Below are 8,488 nucleotides of genomic sequence, written 5' to 3'. Positions count from 1 at the left end.
GGTCTAGACTGCAGGCAGGTCAGTTCAGCACCTGGACAGAACCATTTTGCCTCAGTACATTTTAAATGCGCTTTGGAAAGAGAATATGTCAGTGTTTCTGGATCGTGTTTACGCATGCCGCCTTCTATGCATGATCGAGATTAAATTTGCATTTGTGAATGACATGGAAAACTGTTCACAGACCATGATTTCTGAAGGTGTTAATGAGCCTAAGCAGTGATGTCTATTACAAAAACATGACTGTTTTAAATGCAGTGTCCCCTGACGGCCTGAAGATTGATTTTTTTCCCTTGTCCCTTGTGCACAGAGATTTCTCCATATTCTTTGAAACTTTTTGATATGTACTGTAAATAATGATCATTTTAACTGTTTTGCAATCTTTTGTTGAGGGACATTATTCTAATTTCTTTCCACAATTTGTAGACACAGATTGGCCATCTTTAATTCTGAGAGACTTTTGTCTTTCTAAGATACACTATTTACACCCAATCATCTTACTGACCTGTTGTCAATTATCCAAAATTTTCTCCAACTGTTTCATTTTAATAAAAGACTTTTGTTGTTCCATCCCAACTTAAAAAAAAAAAATGTTGCAGCTTTCAAATAAAAAATGGCCTTATTCTTTCCTTAAATTGGTACATTTCCTCAGTTTAAACATTTGATGTTTTCTATATTTTATTGTGAATGAGATATGGGTCTGTTTAATTTGCAAATCATTTTATTGTTTTTAATTACATTTTACAGTGTCCCAACTTTATGGAATTGGGGTTGAGAATTAATTAAATGTATTTTGTTAAGTTGATTTTTTTAATGTACTTTTAATTAAATTAAAATTAAGTGATGCATATTTAATTAAAACATTTCTTAGTTCATTTAGAACGTAATAGAGCCTGTTTTTTTCAGGGTACAGGCAGGTGGCTTGCCCTGATCTTATACAGATAAGAAAATGTTTTATTATGATAATAGACCAGGATATTGACTAAGCTTTACACCCATAACTAAACCAAAAGCAAATATCCAGGTAACAATGGTTTAATGTTTACATAAAAACACACACTTGCACATTACTATTTTTAATTAGTAATTTTAAATTACACATTAGCTGCATTTTAACTGTCAATAAAACTACAGAATGCTTTACAGAAAACAAATACATTTTATTATATATATATATGTATAAATGTGTATTTAAAGTTAAATGCACTTTTAAACAATGAGTATTAACACTTATATGTCTTCTCTTATTATGTAAGTAACACCTTAATAACCTTAAGCAGCTATTAACAGTTAAAAACATTTAAATGGCAGGATGTAATATAATAATTACCTTTTAATACATTATTAACTTTTTTTTGGTAACTAAATATGAATTAGACATTAAGTATTATTGAGGAACATAAAGCTAAGTTCTATATACACTATGTAGTGCTATAAATCACTTTTGATTTTCAGTTGTTCATTAATATATTATCCACAAATCATATCAATGCCATATCAAGTGTTTATTAAGGGTGAAGGATCAAATTCTGTAGTATTTTAATGTAATGTTTAAACTGAATAGCACACAGTTATTTTGTCACTTCTTTCTTATCACTTTAAACCGAAGTAATTAAAACGTTTACTCAGTAACAAAGTCCACAGCAATCAGACAACCAGTCAAAAAATTCTAAATGCTAAATAACCCTCAATAAAATGCTCTTTAGAGCCAACAAAACTGTGATGTTTCCAAGTTAAATAACTTTCAGCAGACATGAACAGAAATAAATAAAAGAAAATGTACAGCACAGGTCAAATGTTTGGACACACCTTCTCATTTGATGTTTTTTCTTTTATTATTTAAATTGTATTGTACATTAATAGTGAAAACATCCAAAAGAACACAGATTGAATTATGTATTAAATAAAATAAAAAAAGTATTAAACAATAAAGAATATGTTTTATATGTTATAGCTAAATTTAGCTTTGGTGACAGCTTGGCAAATTCATAACGTTCTCTCATCAGATTCACGAGATTGTCATATGGAATATCTTTAAATTTACAGTTGTGCCTTGTAACATTTATACATTTCTTGCCTTCTTAATGTGCTTTAAACCACTAGTTGTCTTGTGTAAAGGAAAGGGTGAGTACGCCTACAAAGCTACAACAACTGTACTGTACAAATCAATATTAAGGCAAAAAAAAAATCCACCCAGTTAAATAAAGAGAAAAGACAGTCTTTCATTATTAAAAAAAAAAAAAAGGCCAGTCAATCTGAAAAATCTCAAGAAATTTAATTCTCAAGTACTGTATTCCCAAGTGCATTCACCAAAACCATCAAATGCTATGATGAAACAGGCTCTAATGAGGACCACCACAGGAAAGGAAGTACAAGAGTTACTTTTGCTGCAGAGGATAAGTTGATCAGAATTGCCAGACTAAGGAACAGACGATTTACATAATTTTTTTTCGGATTACAAGTGGCAGACACTGTTCAGAGTAGACTGCCATGTCAGGCCATGGTTGAACTGTGGCAAATAACCATTACTTCAGAAGAACAACAAGCAGAAGATACTTGCTTTGGCCAACAAACATGAGGAATGGACATTATGTCAGTGAAAAACTATCATTTGGTCTAAAGAGTCCAAATATGATTGATTTTTGGTTCTAACCGCCATGTCAATATTAGACATACCGAGTGGAATGGACTGAATGGACGGTTCCTGAATCCCTGGTTCCCACTGTAACGAATCTAGGAGGAGGTGTGATGGTGTGATGGTGTGTGGTGCATTGTTGATGACACTGTTGGTGACTTAGTCAAAATTGAGTTCACCCTTAACCAGAATAGCTACCATTTTGAAACTACATGCCATCCCACCTGGTTTGCACTTAGTTTGACCGTAATTTGTTCTCCAAAAGGACAATGACCCCAAACACACCTCTAGGTTATGTAAAAGCTATTTGCCCAAGAAGCAGAGTGATAGAGTGCTGCATCAGATGATCTGGCCTCCATGGTCACACAATCCACATCCAGTTGAGATGGTTTGGTATGAGTTCAACCGGAGAGTGAAGAAAAAACATCCGGCATTAGTTGAATTAAATGCTTTGCCCAAACGTTTTGGTGTGATGTAATGTCTGCAAATCTTTCCTGATATGACATCTACAGCGCAGATATTTTTTCTAGCTAACTCAAATATGAGTAAATATAAGGCAAATCTGTGATTGCCCTTTGTACCACCACAATTTAAGTAAAAAATTAATCCCTAATTAATGAATCCCTTTGTAACAAAACCCTGTGAAATCTGGATTTGTGCTCAATAATTTTTCCCACAGTAAATGTTTTGCATTGAAAGACTATATGAAATAAAAAAAAAATAACATGACTGTCAGTCAGCAGGCATACATGTGTTTCTGGTTGATATATATCAATAAACCTTTTAAACAAACCTGTTCTTATTCCAGACATATTTTTATTTAGGATCTGGTGGTTTCTAGGATCTTGTTTTTTCTTTTCTGGTGTTTCTCCTTTTTTCCCCACCAGATGTCGTCAGAGTGTCCTGAGTTCCACATTAGTATCTCAGTGCTTCCACATGTGCCCCGCAGCCCTGTGTGCATTTATTTCCCCTTTTTTGTCTGAGTCTCTTCTTGTTCGTTATGTGGTCCGTTTCCAGAGTTCGTCTCTACATGTGGGTTCCAGAGATGGCAAAAGTACACATATCCTTCACTCAAGTTACAGTAAAGAGGTTTCGGCTCTGACATGAACTTAGGTAAAATAAAAACATGACCAATACATGTTTTAGTGGTAACTGGGCCTTACATCATATATACAGGGTTATTTAAAAAGAATATACCAATTTAATTACGCAATATTTTTTTAAGGAAAAGTAATACAAAACTCCAGCCAAGTCACAAGTATTATACTCACAATCAACTTTTATGTAAATGATTATAAATAAACTGACTCATTCTATGACGATGCCCAAGAACTGAAGCAATGCATCATGATATCAGTTCATTCTTTTTGAATAACCCTGTATATTAATACAAAAGAATTTCAAATTATGTTATTTAATGAATGATCCCAGCTGAAGAACCACCATATAGATCACAAGCAGAAAAAAAGATCATGATTAAATGACCTTCTGCCTTGCACGTTGTTAGCTTCGTAATCTATCCTACATCTGTGGTGTGTGAGAGCCAGGAAATTATACATGCATGGTAGGTTCAAAAAGCTGCACAATTACAAAAAATTGGTTGATGTGCTTAAAAAGCCGCCAAATGAGAAGAAAAAATATTGATTATTGATTCACCAAATAGATTAAAACTGAAGTAATGAGCCTCATTTTAAAATGTAAGAAGTACAAAGTACAGATATTTGTGTAAAAATTTTACAGCTGACCCCAGTTTGAGCTTCGACCTTGACATTATGAAAGCATGAGCAGCCAAATTTAGTTCTCTTAATTATAAATAGTTATAAACACAAACACAAACTGTGTGTGCAAGTGTGTGTCTTTCATACACACCCAAAATACATTAAATAAAAGCCTTTTGTGCTATCAATTCAAGTGAAAATGAAAGCAATTCTTTGCTTTTTAAAAAAACTATACGACAGTTGGACTTGTGTTTATTCAATTTTATTATGATTCAGCTGGAACAGTAGTGCTGGCTGTAATTCACATTAGCATATATTATACTAACAAATAACAAATCATTTACAGGTAAATGTATGACAGATAATAACCTAAGCCTAATGATTAATAAAAGTAGAATACATATGATGATGATATGTAGTTGTGGTCTTTTAGTAGCTTCTGGAGTTGTAGCTTCTGCTAAATGTAACTCATCATATATTATGTTGTTGCAAAAATGTTTATTGATTGTTAAGTGATTAGTGGTGAACAGTAATACATTAGAAATAAATACTTTACAAATTCTTGGGCCTAAAATAGAATCTTTTAGTCAGCAAGGAGGTGAAACAAGGCATCTGTTTTTTATTCTTAAAACCATCCCTGTTTGCAGTATGCTGGGAAACCTTCAGGTTGACCAATGTTAGGAGCTCGGTAAACTCAATAGTTGAACCGTGCTGTTGCAGTGTTTTACATAAATCCTGAATGTATAGCCCACCATGAATTTCATTACGAAATGAAACAAATCCTGTTTAGAGAAGAAAGAAATCAAATTATCCTTAGATATGACCAGCCATTATACACTATAAAGCCCTAAGTCTGATGGTGTTCTGTGAGTTGGATGTAGCAAATATATTTTTTAAGATAAAATAAGTTGTGTGTGATTCAGACTTTCTATTAATCTTTTTTATACTTACCTGGTGCTACTGAGTAGCACATGAGGAAATCTGCCCCTGCTGGGATGGTGTAGATGTTAGCTGCTTCCTCCACCACTTCATCATCACTGTCCCCTGCCATCATGCCCGTCATGGCATCTTCATATTTGTTACCACCACATGCCTGTAGATTTGGCCATACGAAAAGTATGTATACACCCCATTATCTGTATTATTTATTATATCATATTTATATCTGTATTTGATATAATAAAAAGAAAGTGATGTTGTTGTTAAATGTAAACACAGTCACCTGGAAGATGAAGATTTTGGGTTTCCCTACAAGGCTCTTGCACTCATCTTCTCTAAAGAAATCTGTTATATTTGTAATTTTAATCTTAGAATCACAGGCTTTGATTTCCCCTTCATCCCAAAGACTCAGGAAAATACAAACAAAATAGTCAGCATCTGCATGGTTGGCTGTGGCAGCTGTTGTTTGAATAAAGTTAATAATGTTAATGAAAAACTTTAAAATCAATTAAATCAATCCTAAGAAACACATTTAAATTTGATATACAGTACCTTTACGTATTTCCTTTAGGGTTAAAGGAAATACGCCTTTTTTTTGTTATTGTGACAGTGTACTTCAAACCCCAAGGCTTGAAATCTGAATGAAAGCAATGGAAAGTAGATGAGGTTATAAGACAATAGTTCTCTGTATAGTAGTTTGCTTTTTAAAGCTATTTAATGCTAGAGAATTTGTGGGATTAGTCCTGTCCGGCAATATATAAGCTCATTTTAAGAATACATGAACATGTGTCTTCAATACATCAATATACACATTTAATGTACATAAATATTATAATTTTTTTTTTAATGTTTGTTTTTGCTCACCTTTCTGTGAGGTTGTCCCTGTCTTTATTTGTGCCACAATGCTTCTTTGAAGCTGGCGCGAAATTTTCATGGTTAAAGATTAGTGCCAATCTACTAAAAATGCAGCCCTTTTTAAAACATTTCTAACACTGAAGTTAACATGAAAAGTCAATTAAAAATTAAATGGCAGATAGTGTATATAGTACAAAACTGTATAAAATTTGAAGAATTTTGAAAACTTACTTAAAGTCTGCCAGTAAACAAATGATCAACTGATTGTTGTTTCTTCACACCTAGTTCACTGCAACCTTTTAACAGGCAGTGTGAAAGAATGTATTCTTTCACACTGAATGTATAGTACTGCTCGACTGGTACCACCTTCTTTCAGGGTAAGAGATAAGTATACTTCAAGGCTCTGTTCTGGTACTCTTCTCTGTTCTGGCACCGAGGTGGTGGAATAAACTTTCTCTAGATGTCCGAACAGCAGAGTTTCTGGCCATCTTTAAGTGATGAGTAAAGACCTTCCTCTTCCAGAAATACGTAGACTAATACTTTTCCAGGTTTGCTTTGTCTTTTACAAAAAAAAAAAAAATAATCCTCTCAACAAAGTTGTAGGCTGATTTACCTTAAGTTTGTAATCTAGCACACCAGTGTAGATCTATACAGTGATAAAGACTCAAAGGACTTTTGTATGTCGCTCTGGACAAGGTCATCTGCTAAATGCCATAAATGGAAATGTTGCATTGGAATAGCACCACCTACGAAAGAAATTCACTGGAAAAATTATGGTCCCACTAAAAAAACAAAACAAAACAAAAAAACATAATATATTAATTGGTATTGTTTTCCTTTACTTTTTCTTTTACTATTTCCTTCACTTGGGTTTTTTAGACCTAAAAGATTAGAACATTAAACAAGCACTAATTCCACCAATCTAATCCATCCAACAATGACTATTAAAAAGATATGTTGTTTTACCTTTAAGTAATTTTAAGCAATTGTATAAAATGTCTTTGGATGTGATTGCATTGAAAGTGTTTTTTTTTTTTGTTTACTTGTACTAGGATACCTTAATCTGTTTCAGCATGACAGTGCCTCTGACAAAGTGACATGAAGATATGCTTTAAATGAACTTGAGTGGAAGGCTTCCAGGCCTCCTCACCCTACATCAGTGCATGACTTTACACCCTTGTGGCCAAATAAGCACAAATCTCCACAAGCACACTTTAAAATCTCTTAGATAGTGTCAGGCGCGAGCGAACGAAGCGAGAGCCAAGATGAAAAACAACTGTGTTTAATGACACACAAAGCTGTAGCGAACACACTCATTGAGTCCAGCAAAGAATAATAACGGACGCTTGAGAGCTGTGAGTGAGGGGCTTAAGTAGGCAGGCGGTTAATGAGACCCAGGTGTGCCGCCTCAGTAGGCCGGTGATGAGCTCCGGACGGGCGGGGTGCGCACAGGCGAGGAAGCAGGGAGCTCCCTGACAGATAGAATGTGATCTCAATAGAACACTATTGTAAAAAAATGTAGGTAATTATATCAGCAACTGAGGACTAAATGTGGTCGTGTGTTTGATGTACAATAATTACTGGTAGAGTGAATTAATTGTATTTTTACTTTTCATATGGTTTTCATAGAAAATCTTGTCAGAACTTTTGTATTTCACTATAACAGTTTTTAGATTTAAAATATTTATAATGGTTTATAATTGCTATAAATATTACATTGCTCAATATTACAGTATAGTTACTTTATAGTTGTAAGTTATATATTTTAATCCGCAGCAGAAAACATAGCATGTGGAGTTAATGTTACACATGCATTACAACATTAGTATTATAAGTTATTAATGATTAAAAATTATTTTTTTGCAGTATATACATTCCTTCCGACTACCATATTCTTCTTTCTACTGTCTGTAGGGTTGAGTAAAAATGAAAGTTACTTGCAAGCGTTGGTGTTATGTAACAACAGTAAATCATTAATGATGTGATCTTTGATATGTTGATTTTATTCACTTCTTATTTTTTTAAGAACTGATACAGTAACCATGTATCTGCTTTTTTTTTTTTTTTTTTTTTTTTTTTACATTTAAAGTTTAGCTAAGCTTGCACCAGTCAAGGCAAGTCAAGTCAAGTCAAGTCAAGTTTATTTCTATAGCGCTTTTCACAACAGACATTGTCTCAAAGCAGCTTTACAGAAATCAACAGTCAAGGTAAATGGTGTGCATTTATCCCTGATGTTATGAGGAAGAAACCTTGAGAGGAACCAGAATCAAAAGGGGAACCCATCCTCATTTTGGTGACATCAAGAGTTTGATCATAAATCTTTCAACAATACAGAACACTGGAG

The 8,488-nt window shown here is 33.5% G+C and overlaps 1 pseudogene across 1 annotated transcript; it reads right to left on the bottom strand.

The window, feature by feature from the left end:
* Positions 1 to 4,552: 4,552 nt before the first annotated feature.
* Positions 4,553 to 6,632, bottom strand: LOC310724776 (caspase-6-like; annotated as a pseudogene). The gene is made up of 6 exons (XR_014538346.1): positions 6,596 to 6,632; positions 6,154 to 6,205; positions 5,842 to 5,926; positions 5,573 to 5,748; positions 5,302 to 5,443; positions 4,553 to 5,132 (listed from the first exon to the last, which is right to left on the bottom strand). The product of XR_014538346.1 is annotated as a caspase-6-like (transcript).
* Between the last annotated feature and the right edge of the window lie 1,856 nt (positions 6,633 to 8,488).

Source organism: Silurus aristotelis, assembly GCF_946808225.1.
Source record: "Silurus aristotelis genome assembly, chromosome: 4".
In the NCBI taxonomy this organism is placed as follows: Eukaryota; Metazoa; Chordata; class Actinopteri; order Siluriformes; family Siluridae; genus Silurus; species Silurus aristotelis.
The sequence above is the reverse complement of the archived record's forward strand: the minus strand, read 5'-3'. Positions and strand labels throughout refer to the sequence as shown.